We start from the raw sequence: 19,372 nt of genomic DNA on the forward strand, positions 1-19,372 counted from the left end.
GGTAGATAGATAGAGTGAGGGCGATAGATAGATAGATAGAGTGAGGGCGATGGATAGATAGAGTGAGGGCGATAGATAGATAGAGTGAGGGTGATAGATAGATAGATAGAGTGAGGGCGATAGATAGATAGAGTGAGGGCGATAGATAGATAGATAGATAGAGTGAGGGCGATAGATAGATAGATAGAGTGAGGGCGATAGATAAATAGAGTGATGGCGATACATAAATAGATAGAGTAAGGGCGATAGATAGAGTGAGGGCGATAGATAGATAGAGTGAGGGCGATAGATAGATAGATAAAGTGAGGGCGATAGATAGATAGAGTGAGGGGGATAGATAGAGTGAGGGCGATGGATTGAGTGAGAGCGATAGATAGATAGAGTGAGGATGATAGATAGATAGAGTGAGGGCGATAGATAGAGTGAGGACGATGGTTAGATAGAGTGAGGGCGATAGAGTGAGGGCGATAGATAAATAGAGTGAGGGCGATAGATAAATAGAGTGAGGGCGATAGATAGATAGAGTGAGGGCGATAGATAGATAGAGTGAGGGCGATAGATAGATAGAGTGAGGGCGATAGATAGATAGAGTGAGGGTGATAGATAGATAGAGTGAGGGTGATAGATAGAGTGAGGGTGATAGATAGATAGATAGATAGATAGATAGATAGATAGATAGATAGAGTGAGGGAGGGAGATAGATAGATAGAGTGAGGGCGATGGATAGATAGAGTGAGGGCGATGGATAGATAGAGTGAGGGCGATAGAGTGAGGGCGATAGATAGAGTGAGGGCGATAGATAGATAGATAGATAGAGTGAGGGCGATAGATAGAGTGAGGGCGATAGATAGATAGACTGAGTGTGATAGATAGATAGAGTGAGGGCGATAGATAGATAGATAGATAGATAGATAGATAGATAGATAGATAGAGTGAGGGCGATAGATAGAGTGAGGGCGATAGATAAAGAGTGAGGGCGGTAGATAGATAGAGTGAGGGCGATAGATAGATAGAGTGAGGGCGATAGATAGATATATAGAGTGAAGGCGATAGATAAATAGATAGAGGGCGGGCGATAGATAGATAGAGTGAGGACGATAGATAGATAGATAGCTAGATAGAGAGAGTTAGGGCGATAGATAGATAGATAGAGTGAAGGCGATAGATAGAGTGAGGGCAATAGATAGAGTGAGGGCGATAGATGGATAGAGTGAGGGCGATAGATAGATAGAGTGAGGGCGATAGATAGATAGATAGAGTGAGGGCGATAGATAGATAGAGTGAGGGTAATAGCTAGAGTGAGGGCGATGGATAGATAGAGTGAGGGCGATAGATAGAGTGATAGATAGAGTGAGGGCGATAGATAGAGTAAGGGCGATAGATAGAGTGAGGGCGATAGATAGATAGAGTGAGGGCGATAGATAAATAGATAGAGTGAGGGCGATAGATAGAGTGATAGATAGAGTGAGGGCGATAGATAGAGTAAGGGCGATAGATAGAGTGAGGGCGATAGATAGATAGAGTGAGGGCGATAGATAAATAGATAGAGTGAGGGCGATAGATAAATAGATAGAGTGAGGGTGATAGATAGAGTGAGGGCGATAGATAGAGTGAGGGCGATAGATAAATAGAGTGAGGATGATAAATAGATAGAGTGAGGGCGATAGATAGAGTGAGGGTGATAGATAGATAGAGTGAGGGTGATAGAGTGAGGGCGATAGATAGATAGATAGATAGAGTGAGGGCGATAGATAGAGTGAGGGGGATAGAGCAGGGGTCTCCAACCGGTCGATCGCGAGCTACCGGTAGCTCGCCGAGACCCTGCGAATAGCTCGCGCTGCCTGGTGCTCAATTTAGTATCCCTTTAGTGTTATTTGAGCAATTAGGTCGTTTTCAGGGTCCGATTCCCGTCCTCACCCAATCCAGCTGCTCAGATTGGCTCGAGCTTAGCTGGGGAGGGGCGGGCCGAAGAGGATGACGTTCCTCTAAAACACTGCCCTGATTGATGTACAGATACACTGGCTGGCTGCAGACACGGCTCTGCGTGTAGCACTTGGTGCACCCGGACAGAAAAACAGGCTGTAACAGTGACTTGATTATACCACACCGTGCTTGGGTAGACAGTCAAGCTCTACAATGGGCTGCTTATCTCCCGTGCTTAGAAAAGGGAGACACACAGCAGCCATGGAAGAGACCTATAGCTCAGGATTTACTGTTGTGCAAAACGTTTCCTTTCAGAGGCCCTGGGAGGCGCTTGATCTGGGATTATCAATGAAGACGGTGGGCAGAGAGGGGCGGCCTGCCATGGAGGAGAGCCCATTCAGCTCCCTGGGGCCCCCGGCCAGGTCAAGGACAGAGGTACTGAAGCCGCTTTTATGCTGCCTTAGGGCGGGCTATGCAGGCGTCAGGGACGGGGCTCTGGGCGCTGCGTGTAACAATATGCGCTTTATGCGGCGTGGGGAGGAGGATACCTTTGCAGACACTTGTCCCTCTGGCTGGAAGCCCAAGACCATGGCGCTGAAGGTCAGGCCGGGTCTGGACGGGACAGCAACCCACCCCCGCGTGCAATGGAAGAAGCCTCTGAGTGACGCATCTGCCACTTGCAAGGAGCCCTAACACCATAGCGCCTCCAGTGAGGGTGGGGCAGATTTGTAACGATGGCCCACGGAGCCAGGCCTGGACCCTCTTTTTATTCTATTGTGTATTCTGTTTCCCCGCTGGTCTGGAGCCCTTGGAGGCCGTTGTTGAAGGCACAGGGCCTCTCTGGTGCCTCTGTCACCTTTCCCTGCTTTCCGAGATGAACTGAAGCAGGCAGAGGAGGCTTCAAGAGAGACAGCAAGAGAGGGAGGGAGGTGGAGAGAAAGCTATCAGAGAGGGATAGAGGAGAAAATAAGAGAGGGAGAGCGGATGGATGGTTGGAAAGTGGGAGGTTGCACAGTAAAACGAAGGGAGCCAGGCAGGTTTGAGCATTTTTGCCAGGGATGTTTTTGTTTCCCCCACTTTGGCCCTGCATGCAGCCCCCACGATGCAACGGGAAGTCCAGCCTCCAGAGCCCCCAAACGCGTGGGGTGGGGGGGGGGAGCAGTTAGTTGAAGGCCATTGAACCTCATCACATTCTGTGGGGGGACATCATTTTACACAGTTACCCCAGTGGGACAGGGGCTTCACTCCTGCACGAGGACACTCCCTGCATGAAGTGAAGGAAGCCATCACTCTATAAGAAAATACCTTCCTGGAAGCTGCAACCCCGTGTCTTAAGTGAACGGTACGTTTTCTCTGCCCCATTCACAGAAAATCAAGCGCCTTCTTTCTCATGTTTTACTGGTCCTGCTTTGCCTGGGTCTATCTCTCCCTATCTCGCAGGCCTGGCAGTAGTCTGGGCCTGTCCCAGCTCATCGTGCATGTCTAACTGTGCTCTTGGGCTTTCCCAGACCACCTGCCCTGACTAGCTGTGATCTGGGGCTCTCTCCGCTCAAGTCGCTTATCTGTGCTCTGGGCGGTTTCAGGCGATCTCCCATGCCAGACAGTAGTCTAGGGCGCTTTCAGTCCGTCTCACCTGCGTGGCTCTGCCCTGGGGCCTTTTCAGCCCACGCAGCTTGTCTCTGACTGGCTCATCACATGCACCTCGGTGTGGTCTCCCTGCCTCTCCCACCCTTCTCGAGCACCTCACTTTAATATTAGAGTGCCGCTTCAGCCCATCTTATCTCTCAGTGGTCGGCGCTGTCTTGGACCGTCTCATGTGCCTCGTTATGGACTTCTTGCCGCCTCCATTTCTCTCGAGCACCCCACATTGTTAAGAGAGCTACCTTAGCCCGTTTCCTCTCTCTGTGGAATCAGCGCTGCCCCTGTGGCACCGATGTGCTTGGAGGGGTCTGTTTCTCTCGTAGCGCTCAGTTGTGTATGAAATTACTTTTAGGTCTAGCTAGGACGAGGCCTGATATTCCATAATCTAATGTTAAGGCAAGAAGAAAGGACTAAAAAAAGGACCACTCACGTGACTGGAAGCACTGTGCCTAACAAAGGCCTGACTGTTCCAGAGGACACCAGGGGGTGCCCCCCCCCATTTCTGATCATTATGACAAATGTGTTGTAATCTTTTATGGAAGGTAACTGTAAAGAAGCAAAGTGTGATGTACGTCTGTGCAATCTTGAGATCTGACTTGGGTGCAGAGTTGCCTTCACATTATTGCCTTGTGGCAGGCAATCACCATACCCTCAATTAGGCTAAAACCTCCTGGAAGTCACTCTGATTATCTATCTTCCCATCAACACCACCAAAGGCTAGAGTAGACTAGGAGGCCATCATTTTCTTCAGTGTCTCTTTCTTAAGCTTTTACGCTCCAGTAATGGAATGTTCAAACTCTTCGAATGACATTTTGCTGCGGTCTCCTTCCTTGCCAGCGTATGGTTGAAAAGTGGTGATCGGGTATTCCATGTAGCGCTCCATTTCTGAAGCCCCATTCGGATCTGTACACATCTGTGCCATTGTGAAAGTCTGGAAAGGGCTGGCCGTTTGTGTCCGAATTGTCTCTGGACTAGGAGCAACGAGCATCAGGCAAGCAGAAAGCTTTCCAGCTTTATTGAGCCACACAGCCAACCTACATCTTCCTCTGATGACCTCAAGGCAGGTCCAGAGCGATTCAGGGGTCATTCCTCCTCCCCCCCAAAACCTGTCCTCTGGTGTCTACAAAAAGTGTGCCTACACAAGCATACTCGGTAGTTATGCATGGACTCTGGAGTTTATCAGCAATGACCTGAAGGACTCAGGAGGTACTGGCACTTGCTGCAAAACTGTGTGTCACACCAGCCGGGCGAGGCCTCAGTTTGGTAAGGCAAACTTAGCCTTCAACCTTCCTGAAGTTGATAAAAGGGTAACGCAGAGTTCTGACATATTAGCAGTACGAAGCCACTGTACAGTACCAGTAAGAACTATAAAAACATAATATTTGGGAACTCTCTAGTATTGTGTTCAAACCACAGTATGGGCTCTGAAGAAATTAGGTTTAACACCAATGAAATGGGGCGCGGGAGGTCTCTCGGAAAAATGCGTGAGTTGCTTGGGGTTTAGTAGCTCACGACAATTTTCACTGACCAGAAGTAGCTCTCACTACATAAAAGGTTGGAGACCCCTGCGATAGAGTGAGGGCGATAGATAGATAGAGTGAGGGCGATAGATAGATAGAATGAGGGCGATAGATAGATAGAGTGAGGGCGATAGATAGATAGAGTGAGGGCGATAGATAGAGTTAGGGCGATAGATAAATAGATAGACTGAGGGCGATAGATAGATAGATAAAGTGAGGGCAATAGATAGATAGATAGATAGATAGATAGATAGATAGAGTGAGGGCGATAGACAGATAGAGTGAGGGCGATAGATAGATAGACTGAGGGTGAGAGATAGATAGAGGGAGAGTGATAGATAGATAGAGTGAGGGTGATAGATAGATAGAGTGAGGGAGATAGATAGATAGATAGATAGATAGATAGATAGATAGATAGATAGATAGATAGATAGATAGATAGAGTGAGGGCGATAGATAGAGTGAGGGCGATAGATAGATAGAGTGAAGGCGATAGATAAATAGATAGAGTGAGGGCGATAGATAAATAGATAGAGTGAGGGTGATAGATAGAGTGAGGGCGATAGATAGAGTGAGGGTGATAGATAGATAGAGTGAGGGCGATAGATAGAGTGAGGGCGATAGAGAGATAGAGTGAGACCGATAGATAGATAGATAGAGTGAGGGCGATAGATAGATAGATAGAGAGAGGGCAATATATAGATAGATAGAGTGAGGGCGATAGATAGATAGAGTGAGGGCGATAGATAGATAGAGTGAGGGCGATAGATAGATAGAGTGAGGGCGATAGATAGAATGAGGGCGATAGATAGATAGAGTGAGGGCGATAGATAGAGTGAGGGCGATAGATAGATAGAGTGAGACCGATAGATAGATAGATAGAGTGAGGGCGATAGATAGATAGATAGATAGAGTGAGGGCAATATATAGATAGATAGAGTGAGGGCGATAGATAGATAGAGTGAGGGCGATAGATAGATAGATAGAGTGAGGGCGATAGATAGATATATAGAGTGAGGGCGATAGAGTGAGGGCGATAGATAGAGTGAGGGCGATAGATAGATAGATAGATAGATAGAGTGAGGACGATAGATAGATAGAGTTAGGGCGATAGATAAATAGATAGAGTGAGGGCGATATATAGATAGATAGATAGATAGATAGAGTGAGGGCAATAGATAGATAGATAGAGTGAGGGTGATAGATAGAGTGAGGGCGATAGATAGAGTGAGGGCGATAGATAGAGTGAGAGTGATAGATAGATAGAGTGAGGGTGATAGATAAATAGATAGATAGATAGATAGATAGATAGATAGATAGATAGAGTGAGGGCGATATATAGATAGAGTGAGGGCGTTAGATAGATAGAGTAAGGGCGATATATAGAGTGAGGGCGATAGATAGATAGATAGATAGATAGATAGATAGAGTGAGGGCGATAGATAGATAGAGTGAGGGCGATAGATAGATAGATAGAATGAGGGCGATAGATAGGTAGAGTAAGGACGATAGATAGGTAGATAGAGTGCGGGCGATACATAGATAGATAGAGTGAAGGGGCAGGAGAGACTGAGACGGAAACAGAGGAAGAGTGGAAGAGTGGAGAGGCCAAGACAGTGAAGGGGCAGGAGAGACTGAGACGGAAACAGAGGAAGAGTGGAAGAGTGGAGAGGCCAAGACAGTGAGGGGGCAGGAGAGAGTGAGGCGGAAACTGAGGAAGAGTGGAGAGGCCAAGACAGTGAAGGGGCAGGAGAGAGTGAGACGGAAATAGAGGAAGAGTGGAGAGGCCAAGACAGTGAAGGGGCAGGAGAGAGTGAGACAGAAATAGAGGAAGAGTGGAGAGGCCAAGACAATAAAGGGGCAGGAGAGAGTGAGACAGAAATAGAGGAAGAGTGGAGAGGCCAAGACAGTGAAGGGGTAGGAGAGAGTGAGTCAGAAACGAAAGGCTCATGGCGAATTGCGAACAAATGTGAACATTAACAATGCAAAAATACAACAAAGCAAGGCGAAGTTGTGGTGTGCATGGACCTACACTGCATGCAGCTCTGCCACACCCAGGAATACCCAAAGGTTTATGCACCTTCATCATTTCACAGCCGAAGGAGCATTAAGGAAGGTATCAATTCAAGAATCAGATCTTGAATGTTAATAAGCTTTTTATCACTGGCATACAGGGAGAACACTGCCATATTAAATTCTTATAACATAAGAGCCAAGAGAGATAGGGAGGGCTCTTGCAGAAATGGCAAACAGGTTTTTTAGTGCGTAAAAGACCTAGGCTGGGCTGCTTGGTTCTGATCAGAGGAAAGATTCTTGCACTGCAAAAGGGTCTTCTGGGTGAAGCAGTCATACAACCACTGGAGAAGAAGCAAGCATAAAACCACCGGAGAAGATGGTCAACTGCCTAACACAGCTAAAAGGTCTAACATTAGAGTTAATTATAATTGTTTTCAGATCATATACCGAAACCACACTGAAAGGACCAGAAGTACTTTTATCCAGGGAAGGTTTCTTTAGCAGTAGATATAGGACAGTTGATTTGAGTTTTAAAGGAACTCTGCTGAATTCAGATGGTTAATTACTTAAAGGAATAATGTCATTTATTATATGGACAATCTGAGATAGACAAGAATCTTTAGGCAAGCCAGATGGCTACAGGAAATGTTTTTCAAGGGGATAAAAACTAGTGCACGTTCAAGCTTATCTTGAGCCCTGCTCATTTTGGGTAAGTGAAATAGTTTAACAATATCTCAATTAACAAAGGCACCTCATATTTTTTCCACTTTGAAATTTTGAAAAATTGTAAGAGTGAATGCTCCATTTAGGCTTAAGGAGAAAAATCAATTTCTTTGGTATCAAGAGGTGTCGAATTTCAAAAGAAAACATTTCATAATGGACATTATTAGTCTAATTAATTCTCAAAAAGTAATATTTTGCCTGTTCGAATAAGTACTCTCATTTGCCGGCTTTTTGCTTTTTATATTCTAAACCTTTTTACCTTCAAAGGAGTTTCTATGCCCTAAAAGAAAGTTCTCCATTTTTAGGTAAAGAACGAACAATTTGCATTTAAGAAACATGGTCTTGATAGAGAACAGTGTTAAGAGGCCCAGCTCGTCTAGGGGACCTGAAATAATATTGCAATTGCACAAGAGTTTATCTGCTGTGGGTCCTGGCAGCTGTGTGCTGGGTCTGATGGCTTAGTGGACAAATGCGTCCACTGTAGAGGCCTGTGCTCGACCCAATAGTCACATGTTCAGGTCGATAAAATGAGGACCATTGAGTAGCGTAACAAACATGTTATTCAGCACCAAGATAACCTTGGGTGAACGTGGGCTTTACAAATACTTGTTATGTTGCTATCAAACAACAAAGCCAGCACAATCAAAGGCATTCTAAAAAGGGGGGTAGCTCACTCTCTAGCCACAAAATGTAGCCGTCAGGTTTTCTTTTAAGATTCTTGATTCTTATCCATTTCTAAATCTGGTGCAGAAAAGTTAGGAATAATGGTGAGCCAAAGAAAATCGTTTAAAATTGCACGTTTCCAAAAAGATATGGGAGTAGGGTATTCATTTGGGCGTTGTTCCCAACGTTAAGTTCCTAGGCACAATTAGCCTGCTTAATAAAGAACGACATTGGATGACAAGTTATTGTATGCAAATAAAACGGAAAAGAACGAGAGCCCAAAGAATTTGAGTTGAAATATTGAAAGGTAGCAGGAGTGCTTTCGGCCCACCAAACTGTGCTCATTCAATGGACCTGAAGGGGAGCCTAATGATGACGTTGAACCCCTCCCTTCCTGATAATCTGATCACAGCAATACATTTGAAAATATGGTGCTTACAATGTCAGAAACAACGGTTGTTCTACTTTCTCGAAGAGGGGGCCGGGGAGAGATTTAGATTTCGTTGTTAATGTGGTTTTGGAACACATCTCTAGGTTTTTTTCTTCTTCCCAGCAACAGATGTACCATTAATCAAAACTACTATTTCTGCATCGGAGGAAGGATACAGAGCAGGGAAATATGGCATTATTAAATTAAGCTTGCTTTTTGGTGGTATTATATATACACCTATATTTCATATGCTGAACATAGTTTAGATACGGCAACAATTTTTCAACTTGCAGTCTATAATCAACATCGGTTAATAATAAACAAACTAGCCCGGTTCATATAAACCATCAAAGGTGGCACACAGGGCTTGGCACCCCACGTACTGCGGGCTACTTACTCTTGCACATAATCTTAAATTTAACATAATCATCTGGCTAATTAGGATTTAGGAACAGCTTACCGGAAGTTCGGGAGCGTCACTTCGTGGGGCGGGACTTCCGCTTTTTGCGGGAAGCCCGTTCCATGGAGAGCAGCGGTGACGCGGGGCTCCCAGGCGTGAGGGAAGCCCCGCGTGTGGTGAGGCGGCAGAGAAAACACCAGGGGAGTGTGGAGCCTGTAGCAAAAGAGCCCAGTGAGTGATGGGGGGATATGTGTGTGTGTCTGTGTGCGTGTTTCTGTGCGCGCGTGTGTGTGAGTGGTGAGGGGGGTGCATGCGTGGCTGTGTGTGTGCGTGAGCCCGTGAGTAGTGGTGGTGGGGGGGTGCATGTGTGTGCGCGTGCACGTGTGTGTAGCTGTGCATGTGTGTGTGTGTCTCTGTGTGCGTGTGCGCGCGATTTCGAAAGGCTGACTTGCTCTCTGAATGTGGGACAGGGGATGTGCACGGCGCCGTGCTGGATGTGCGCATACAGGCGATGAAATCGCCGAGGGAAAGTGCGTGCCCATCCCCTGTCCAACATTCCTGACAAGCCGGCAGCAATAGGCCTCTCGCTGACGCGAGACCTAAAAACCAGCCCATATACTGACCTGTTAGACCAGCTTTTCGGGAACTGCCAGATTACCCTATAGGCCATTCAAACCCTAGGTGTGGGAATACCGAAAGGCCATAATATCTGTTTCTAGTCACTATCCCTGCACCTAAATCTGGAGATTACCCATTATTTCCCCCTGAATGCAAAATAACGTGCAACGGGTTATGCCAGTCCCAAATCAATGGGTTCTCCCCTTCCGGGGAAATAACTGTCTTAAATCTCCACATACAGTAACCACCTGCGCAGAAAGGTGGGTAAATGTGTGTTTGGGCTTTTAGGAGGCTCTTTCTGTAGAAGTCCTGGTGGGGGAGGGCAGATTAGGTATTGTAGGACAGGTGGCAGTTGGGCACAACAGCCCCTCTAGCACTGCTCTCCTTTCCAGAGGTTTTTGGGACCAGCATTATCAGGTTCTGACTTTGCTGGCCCATTTGGTTCGCGCCCAGAAACACCAAGAAAGTCAGAATGGCTTGGAGCGGTTTCCCCACCAGGAATACTGCTACTGACTCCTCATAATAAGAGAAAAAATATTCTTTGTGGAGTGCTTCGATTTAAATGCTTTGTAAATAAAACTTTTACCTCTATAAAAAAAATAGTAATTGCAGGTCGGAGATGCCTGCTCTGTAGGTGTACGCCCAAAGCCTCCAGTGGATGAAGCCAGGGGGTTTCAAAATACCCTGTAAGGGGGAATAGGGGCTCATTGGGGGTGACTCATGCAAAAATTATTGGAAAGATAACACATCCCAACAACTGTGGTGAAGGGAGCCCGAGATCAGACCAGTGCTCATCTTACAAATAAAAGGACAGTTTAGAAGTAGTATCTTTATTCGACCAAATAATGATCATAAAATATGCACAACAATTGTATGAAAAAAATATAGTAAAAAAGTGTAAAAATGAATAATCATCAACACTAAAAGAGAAACTGATCCAGTGGGACTAGAGTGCCAGTTGGCTTGTGGACCTTTAGCCTGATTCATCAAATATTTTATCCAGTTTCTCTTAGGACAGTTTATCCTCGCTCTAGGGCTAAAGGGGGTGGCGCCCCCACTCTAAAATTCAAGGGTCGTGTATCCTGATATTGGTTTTATATTTTTATCTTCGTGGAATGCCTTGTGATAAGAAAACGTCTCTGTTCTGCAAACTGAAAGGAGTCGAACCCCACGGCATGCTGGTATGTAAAGTCTACTGGCACCAATAAGAGTCAGGTAGAAAAATCAAAAGCAGGAGGGAAAAGGCTTTAGAAAGCGCATTGTTTCGTTTTTGGATGAAGAGCAGAAAGGAAGGCTTTAAAAAAAAGTCTTTCTGTTCACTTCCAGTCCTACAAACACAAAACGGTGGAGGGGGACCTAGGGGAGATTTAAAGACCAAGCTCTGGGTACTATCCCCAACAGAACCAATATACAACAAAGGTACCAGAGGGTCTCAGGTAAATGTGCCCATAAATACAAGAAACCAGACCAGAACTCACCCTTACAACCAGGTAATGTCACAGAGAGCTCTCCGTGGACGAGGACAAATACCCATCAGTCACCATTCGGATCCGCCCTTCATCATTTGGGATTTTATCCGTACCACCCGTCAGAGATTATTGGTACTCTCCTAGGAGGTCAACCCGGTGGTAGGGGGTATCCTCACTAGAGTAAAGAGACGACAGTGTGGTGTACCACTCGATGTAGGTGAGTGGTAGACAGGATGGGACTGGGGTGTGCAGTGCAAAAGAAGGTGTGAAGGAAAAGAAGCCAAAAGAAGAGGGTTTAAAATTGGTTAAGAATAAGCACCAAGCAAAGATTTATTCTAGTTGTGCTTACCATACCATTGTTAAAAACAGTGCGCCCGCTGACTGTCCAATTATGTTTTTTATGTTTCTGCTTCTCGCACTGCGAGAAAGCAGTGGGGCGATGCATCACCCCGGTAAGCATTCCAGGCTCCCCACACTTTAGTCCATTTCTGGGGCCTACCCCTGGCAACATAAACCGTCTTTTCCCGGAACATACACCAATCCATGTTGGCTTTCCACTGTACCACAAGGGGAGCCGTGGCAGCACCCCACTTTTGCGCGATGTCCCGCTTGGCCACCATGTTACCCAGGGTCACCCACTGGGTCTGCGCCGTGTTGTGATCAGATGGTTCCCAGATGTTGAGGAGACACCTCCGAGCTTCCGCATTCGCCACCACCCCAGTCACCTCACTCATAATCCGGTGCACCCTTCTCCAGTAGGAGGCTATGACGGGGCATTCCCATAGAATGTGCAGGAAGGTAGCAAGGGCACCACAGCCTCGACGACAAAGTCCGTCGGGCGAGTATCCCATACGCACAAGCCGGGGGCCAACCACATACACTCTGTGCAGGATCTTGAATTGCACCAGCCTAAGACGAGAGGAGATGGCGACCTCTTTAGGGGAGGACACTGCGCTCTGCCAATCCTCACCGTCGATCTCTAGGCCATCTCCCACCCACTGATCACGCACTCCAAGGAGAAGGTCGGTGCGGACATTGATTAGTTTTTTATACGACAATGAGATAGCACTATCGGGCATATGGCCATCCAACACTCGGTCTTCCAAGGGGGAGCTCTCTGGAATCGCCCCCTCCGTCGGTTTGGCAGAGAGCAGCGTGTGCCGCAGCTGGGCGTAGCGGAAGAACTCCGAGCCGCCCAACTGGTATTCAGCCTGCAACTGAAGAAAGGTCTTGATTTCGCCCTTAGAGATCATATCGTCCACCCTGGAGATGCCTATGAGGTCCCATTTATCGAAGCCCTTGGTGTGCCACAGCCTGCCCAAAATATCAGAGTCATACAGAGGGGTGAATCTAGTCAGCCTGCCCTGCCAGCCCTGCGCCTTGGTGATCGCCCGCCAGATGTGGACCGCTGTCTTCGTTGGACCCGACATCCGCCTATCCAAAGACCTCGAGTATAGGGCCCGGTAATAATTACCACCGCCCAGGAGCCATCTATCCATGGCATAGCCGGGGCTGTTCACCGGACCGTAGAGACCATGGTTAATAGCCGCCAGTTGGGAGGCCCAGTAATACCTACGCACGTCCGGCAGTGCTATGCCCCTGTCGTACCACGGAAGCGTGAGCTTCGTGACAGCGACGCGGGGCCGACCGTCCCAGACCAAGGCACGTTGAAGGCTCTCAATCTCCCTAAAGTAGCGGGCCGGAACCGGATCTTGGGTGTTCTGCAAAGCATAAAGGAACCTGGGCAAAGACATCATCTTAAATAATGCCGCACGGCCAAGCAGGGAGAGCGGAAGCTTGCGCCAACTCTCCACATCGCGCCGGAGACGCTGGAGAGGAGGGAGCAAGTTGTGGTCATATCGCGCCTTCGAACTCCCGGAGATGTAAATCCCTAAGTACTTGAAACCCTGTCCGGCCACCTGGATGTTGCAGCCTCTGGGGAGGCGCGGCGTGTCCCCTTTTAGTACGTACAGGGAGGACTTGGCCCAGTTGATAACTAGGCCAGAGTACCGTCCAAAGAGTCTGAGTACGTCGCATGCCACGATGAGTGACTTGCAGGGGGAGGTTAAGTAGAGCAGAATATCGTCGGCATAAAGGGAAACCCTGTCCTCGAAGCCGGGGGCCCAGGTTATGCCATGCAGATCAGGGTGCGTGCGCAGCATGGCCGCGAGCGGCTCAAGAGCAAGGGCAAACAAAAGAGGCGACAAGGGGCAACCCTGCCTGGTTCCATAGTGAAGGGCAAAAGGCGCCGATAGACGGCCATTGACAGTAACATTAGCCAGTGGATTAGCGTAGAGAAGTTTCACCCAACCCACAAACACCGGGCCAAAACCGAGCTTCGTCAACACTGCCCAGAGGTAACTCCACTCAAGAGAGTCAAAGGCCATTGTGGCGTCAAGAGAAGCGAGGACTGCGGGTTCCTCCAGGGTATGGGCCCTAGCCAGGGCGCCGTGGAGTCGACGCAAGTTGAGGGTAGTGTTGCGGTGAGGAATAAAGCCCGACTGGTCCGGATGCACTAAGTCGCCAATAACTCCAATCAGTTGATTGGCGAGTAGCTTGGCAAGGATCTTAGGCTCGACATTCAGGAGAGAGATGGGACGATAAGAGCGACACATGTCTCTCGGCTTCCCTTCCTTATGGATGACCACAATGGTGGCCAACCTCTGGTCACGGGGAAGAAGGCCGGCGGCTCGCGCTTCCAAAAACATAGTACGCAAGTGCGGGGAAACCACATCTGGCCGAATCTTATACAACTCGACCGGGATGCCGTTGGGACCAGGTGCCTTACCCGACCGCAACGAACGGATCGCAAGAGCGATCTCGTCGGCAGATATGTCTCTATCCAAGTCATCACGGTCTTCTTCAGAGAGACAGGGAAGGTCAACGGCCGAGAGAAGCGTTGTCGAGTCAACCTCGGAACGGTCCGAAGTAGAGGTGTAGACACTCCGAAAGTAATCAGCAAAAGACTCGGCAATGGCACTGGGGTCAGAGACAGCAACCCCGTCATCGCCCAAAATCTCGGGCACGACGCGGCCGGCCACCTCCCTCCTGTCCAACCAGGCCAGCAACTTCCCAGCCTTGTCACCAACGTCGTAGATACGACCTTGCTGTTCCTTAGCCAAGGCCAGGGCGGCATTTGTGGCAAGATCGTGGTATTCAGACTGTTTGAGGGAAAGGGCATGTAGGAGAGCGGGGTCGGGTTCGGGCCCCACCTGGGAGTCAAGGCTCATAACCTCCTCCTCGATGCGTACCAAGTCGGCATCTCTGACTCTACGGGCCTCCGCTATAAGAGCGAAAGCCTCGCCCCTCAAAACAGTCTTAAATGCCTCCCACAGAGTCGCGGCCGAGCCAACCGATCCCTCATTTTCTGAAAAGTAAAGGTCGATAGCCTTGGCTAGGAGAGAGCGAGTTTTGGGATTGCGGAAATACCACGGGTTAACCGCCACCGGTCGGTCCGACAGGACTATGTCAAAATCAAATGAAACCCATAACGGGGAATGGTCGGACATGCCCCGCGCCAAAAATCGGGCCTCAGACACGGCAGGCGCGTGTGCTGCTAAGGTGAGAACATAATCTATACGAGAAAGACTACCATGTGCACCGGAAAGGAAGGAGAAATGGCAGAGCGTAGGGTGTAAAAGCCGCCAGCTATCCACTAAGCCCAAGGACTCGAGGAAGGATGGCAGCCACAATTGGGAGCTCCGGAGGTCTCTAGGCGGATGTCGGTCCAAGGAGCCAGAACAAACTGAGTTGAAATCACCCCCAACAACCAACAAACCAGCAGGCAAAGTTAAAATGGCGCCACCAAGGTCTTGGAAAGTACTAGACTGTAGGCCTGGGGGAACGTAAACCGAAAGTAACGTCAGGGCACGCCCTTCCCATCTCCCCGCCACTGCGGCGTAACGCCCTCTCTCATCAATCATGGTGGCGTCTATCTCAAGCGGAAGGGACGTACGTACAAGGACACCCGCCCCCCGAGAGCCCGAAGAGAACCCGGAGTGGGCCACCATCTTATACCCCTTACGATTGAGTGCTTTGCACGTGTTCCCAACTAAGTGCGTCTCCTGTAGAAGGACAACATCAGGCATGTGGCGTTTAAGCAGTTGAATCACAACCCCTCTCTTGATACGGTCACCCAGCCCATTAACATTCCAACTGAGTACTCGTAGTTTCCTACCCCCCATCATCGTGCCGCCCGCCCCACCCAACCCCAACAATCCTCAACAGCAAGTGAAACTCAACAGTGTACACGACCCATTGCCTAAGAAAAGAAAGAAAGAAAGAACAAACAAACAAATAAACTTGCCCAGTCCCACCCCCCACCCTGCACCCCTGCATCAGACTAAAGAGCCCCCCCAAAGAGCAGTGTGCCTGTCGCCCCATTAACTAGTCTACGAGAAGCCCCCAGAGGAGTAAGGAATCCCCACGAACACCTCCCGCCACCCTCCTTGTAAACGACAGGAGAATTGGCAAAGTCAACGCAATAACAGTATCGACAGTCACATATAGCAGGGCCACCAACCGCCAAAGTCCTTGCAGTAGAGACAAGTCTCATTGATCAGAACCACCAGTCGCGCCTCCAGTGTGTTCGCCGTGGTCTTCCTGGCGTTGCGGCAGAGTGTCCAGCCAGTCGCTCACATTTTCCGCGACGTCAAAGAACAGGGCATGACCATCATGTTCAATCCGAAGCTTGGCAGGGAACAACATCGAGTACTTAAAGCCCATGTCCCTCAGTCGCCGTTTCACTCCCGCATAGTTCTGACGCTGTCTCTGAACAGCCCTGGTGAAATCAGGATAGAAATGTACTTCAGAATTCTGGAACTTAAGCGGTCCATGCCTTCTGGACGCCTGTAGGATCGCGTCCCGGTCCTGAAAGTTAAGGAGCCGTGCAATGATGGGTCTAGGCGCCATGCCCGACTTCCGCGGGCCGCCCGGAACCCGGTGAGCGCGCTCCACTGAGAAGAAATTACTCAGGCCAGAAGGCGCTAGATGTGTCTGTACCAGTTCCTCCACAAAAAGGTCCACTGCCGCTTCCTCTGAACCTTCCGGAACACCAATGATTCGGACATTCTGCCGCCTGGCACGTCCCTCAAAATCCTTCAGCCTCCTGGAGAAATGATCAGCAGTCAACCGCAAAGTCCGGACCTCATTCTGCAGGTCCAAGACATCGGTGGTTAGGCTAGAGGTTTTGATATCCAACGACTTCACACGGTCATTAGTCTTACCCAGGTCGGCCCTGATAAGTGTGAGATCAACTGCCAAAGTGTCCACCTTGTGAGTCAAGACCTCATGCTGTTTATGCAGTTCGGACCGTATGCCCGCGATGGCCCCCATAATGCCACTGAGGGTAGGCTCGGACCCATCGGGCGAGCCCGCCGAAGGAAGGTCTTTAGTGGAGGCCACCGCAGCAGGTGGCGTCCGCGGCTGAACATACCGCTCAATCCTGTTCAGTTGTGTTTGGGTCTTGCCGCGAACGCCTTTGTTCGACGCCTTGTCGGGGTCCCCTCTGCCCGCCATGATGGGTCCGATGAGAACAAAGGGGCACACCGCCTAAGCCAGAGCCAAGCGAACCAAGAAAAGGGGTCGAAGCCAGATATTCAGGCCAGGCCGATGATAGTGAGCACCTCAGTCACAAGCACTTCGCCAGTAGGGACCTCAAGCAGCCACTACGCATTTCAGTCGTGCGGAGTGACGGAGATCGGGGAGACAATGGCGCATCCCTGGCACGGAGTTTCACTCGACGTAGCTGAGCGTAGGAACCACCAATTTGGAGGCAGAAAGCGGCTCCCGCCTCAGTGACCCGTCAACAAGTAGAATCCACTAACGTGGATCAGGATTTCGATCAGGATATTTGCGGAGGATCGGAGGGTCCGCGGAGCTCCGAGCTTACGCGGCCATCTTGGTTGCCCGCGAAGCTCCTCCCCCCCTGCTCAGATGTTTGATGGTCTTTAGAGAAAGGGGCAGAGTCCACAATGCATGATGCCAGAATGAAGGTGTCACTTGAGGGCTTTCTACCTGGCAGTATGGGTGCCAGTATTCCTCATAGCGGGAGTGTCTGTGCCAACAATTCACTTGTCACATAACACACCAAATACCCACAACCGTCCCAGTATTTAAAGCACCATAGCCAAGTTTATATCCAGAACGTCCACATATTGAAAACACCTTAACTATGAAACTGTCCTCAGTGCGATAGTCTGCTCAGTTGCCTCAGAGCTTAAAGTGCCTCAGTCATGCCACTTTCCCTATCTGCCACACTGGAGTGGCTGTGATAACAGCCACTGCAATGTGCACAATTGCCCCAAACATGTAAGGCATCAAATACAATGACACCTACAATTTCTACCGGCATATAAAGCGCCAAGTCCATGACAGTATCACACAGCCTTCACAGTGGAAAACACTCTAGCCACAGCTGCGGCCCATGCAGGTAAGAGCGGTGGGGCCATGTGGGGAGTATTTCGACAGACAATGACGAGGGAAAATTTAATAAATACTTTTATTTTCATTCATCATCGTCCGTCGAAATACCCCCCATATGGCCCCACAGCTCTTACCTCCACGGGCCGCGGCTGCCTGGCCAACCCAGAAGCCTCCCTGGTCATCTCCTTCTTCTGATTAGTCCACCTGGCAACACCATAAGGTCTCTGCCTCGCTGCACACACGGGTGTGGGCCCACTCTGTGATGTGGTTGCTGTGGCCCTACATCAATATCAGCGATTCTGAAAGCAAGTTGCAGAACCTAGCTTGTGTACAATGCACACATGCATTCACAGTACACCTTCCTAGACAATAGCACCTTTTTTCTGATGTTTGCTCTCTTTCTGATTGGCTCTGGTATATGATCGCCTATGCTGCTTAAGTAGAGGCAGACACAAAGGGGCATAATTACAAGTCCCAAACTCCACAAGTGCGTCACTTGTTTTGACTCTCCAGTGGCGTAGCGCCATTTCCCATATTTACAAGGTGGTGCTAAGCCATTTAACATGGCGTAACTCCACCTTGTAAATGTGCCCCTTTCCGTCACAGTACTCTGCGGTAAAGGGCCGAGCAATAAGTGTTGCTGTGAGCGTTCCACCAGAACACCCAGCGTTTTTTATGCCTCCCCAGATTTACAAGGCTGAGCTAGCACCAAAAACAACACCATTCTAACACCATGGATTACCAGGGGTTAGAATGGTGCTGCGAGGAGGAATCATTATTTTCTCCTTGTTTTTTGCTCTTTTCATGTGTGCTCAATTCTGCAATCCATAGAGAAAGACCAAATCACCATGAACGATTGTTTATGTGCAGGAAGGAGTTCCTTCCTGCACATAAACAATCGCCCATGAAGCGCAGGCACCCTTGCAACATGGCTGCAGGGTGCCTGTGCTGGCGCTAGGCAGCTTTTTTTGCGCCAGTGCTAAGAGAAACACCGGGGTGCACCGTATTCCTGTGAATACAGCCCATCCCTGAGTTTTAAAAATGTCTGAGAGCGGCGCTTCTGATTTTGGCATGACGGAACGGCACTGCTTCAGTAGCAGCCAGTCTCCTGCCAAAGTGACAAGGCAGGACTGAGGAGGGCGGTGGGGAAATTTCAGTAGACAAAAGAAGAAGTTAGAGCTATTGGCATTGTAAATGACAAAATTTGTATGCATGTGTTGGTTTTGAAAACAGATAAATAAATGGCATTGTCATTTACATTGCCAATAGCTTAATCTCTCGCAAATGTGAGAACTATTGTACCCTACGGACGAGCTCAGCAGACAGCAACTACTACCACCCACACACACACCCAGAGCCAGCCACACACACACCCAGAGCCAGCCACACACACCCAGAGCCAGCCACACACACCTAGAGCCAGCCACACACACCTAGAGCCAGCCACACACACCCAGAGCCAGCCACACACACCTAGAGCCAGCCACACACACCCAGAGCCAGCCACACACACAACCAGAGCAGTCACATACACACACCCACTGGA

At 49.1% G+C, this 19,372-nt stretch overlaps 1 protein-coding gene and 1 pseudogene across 1 annotated transcript in view; both read right to left on the reverse strand.

Moving 5' to 3' along the window:
- The window catches only part of LOC147732888 (TGF-beta receptor type-2-like), a 407,586-nt gene that overhangs the window by 11,242 nt on the left and 376,972 nt on the right, over window positions 1-19,372 (reverse strand). The window lies entirely within an intron of this gene.
- On the reverse strand, window positions 4,179-4,486 carry LOC147732889 (protein S100-A11-like; annotated as a pseudogene).

Source organism: Lissotriton vulgaris, chromosome 2_1 (assembly GCF_964263255.1).
Source record: "Lissotriton vulgaris chromosome 2_1, aLisVul1.2, whole genome shotgun sequence".
Classification (NCBI taxonomy): Eukaryota; Metazoa; Chordata; class Amphibia; order Caudata; family Salamandridae; genus Lissotriton; species Lissotriton vulgaris.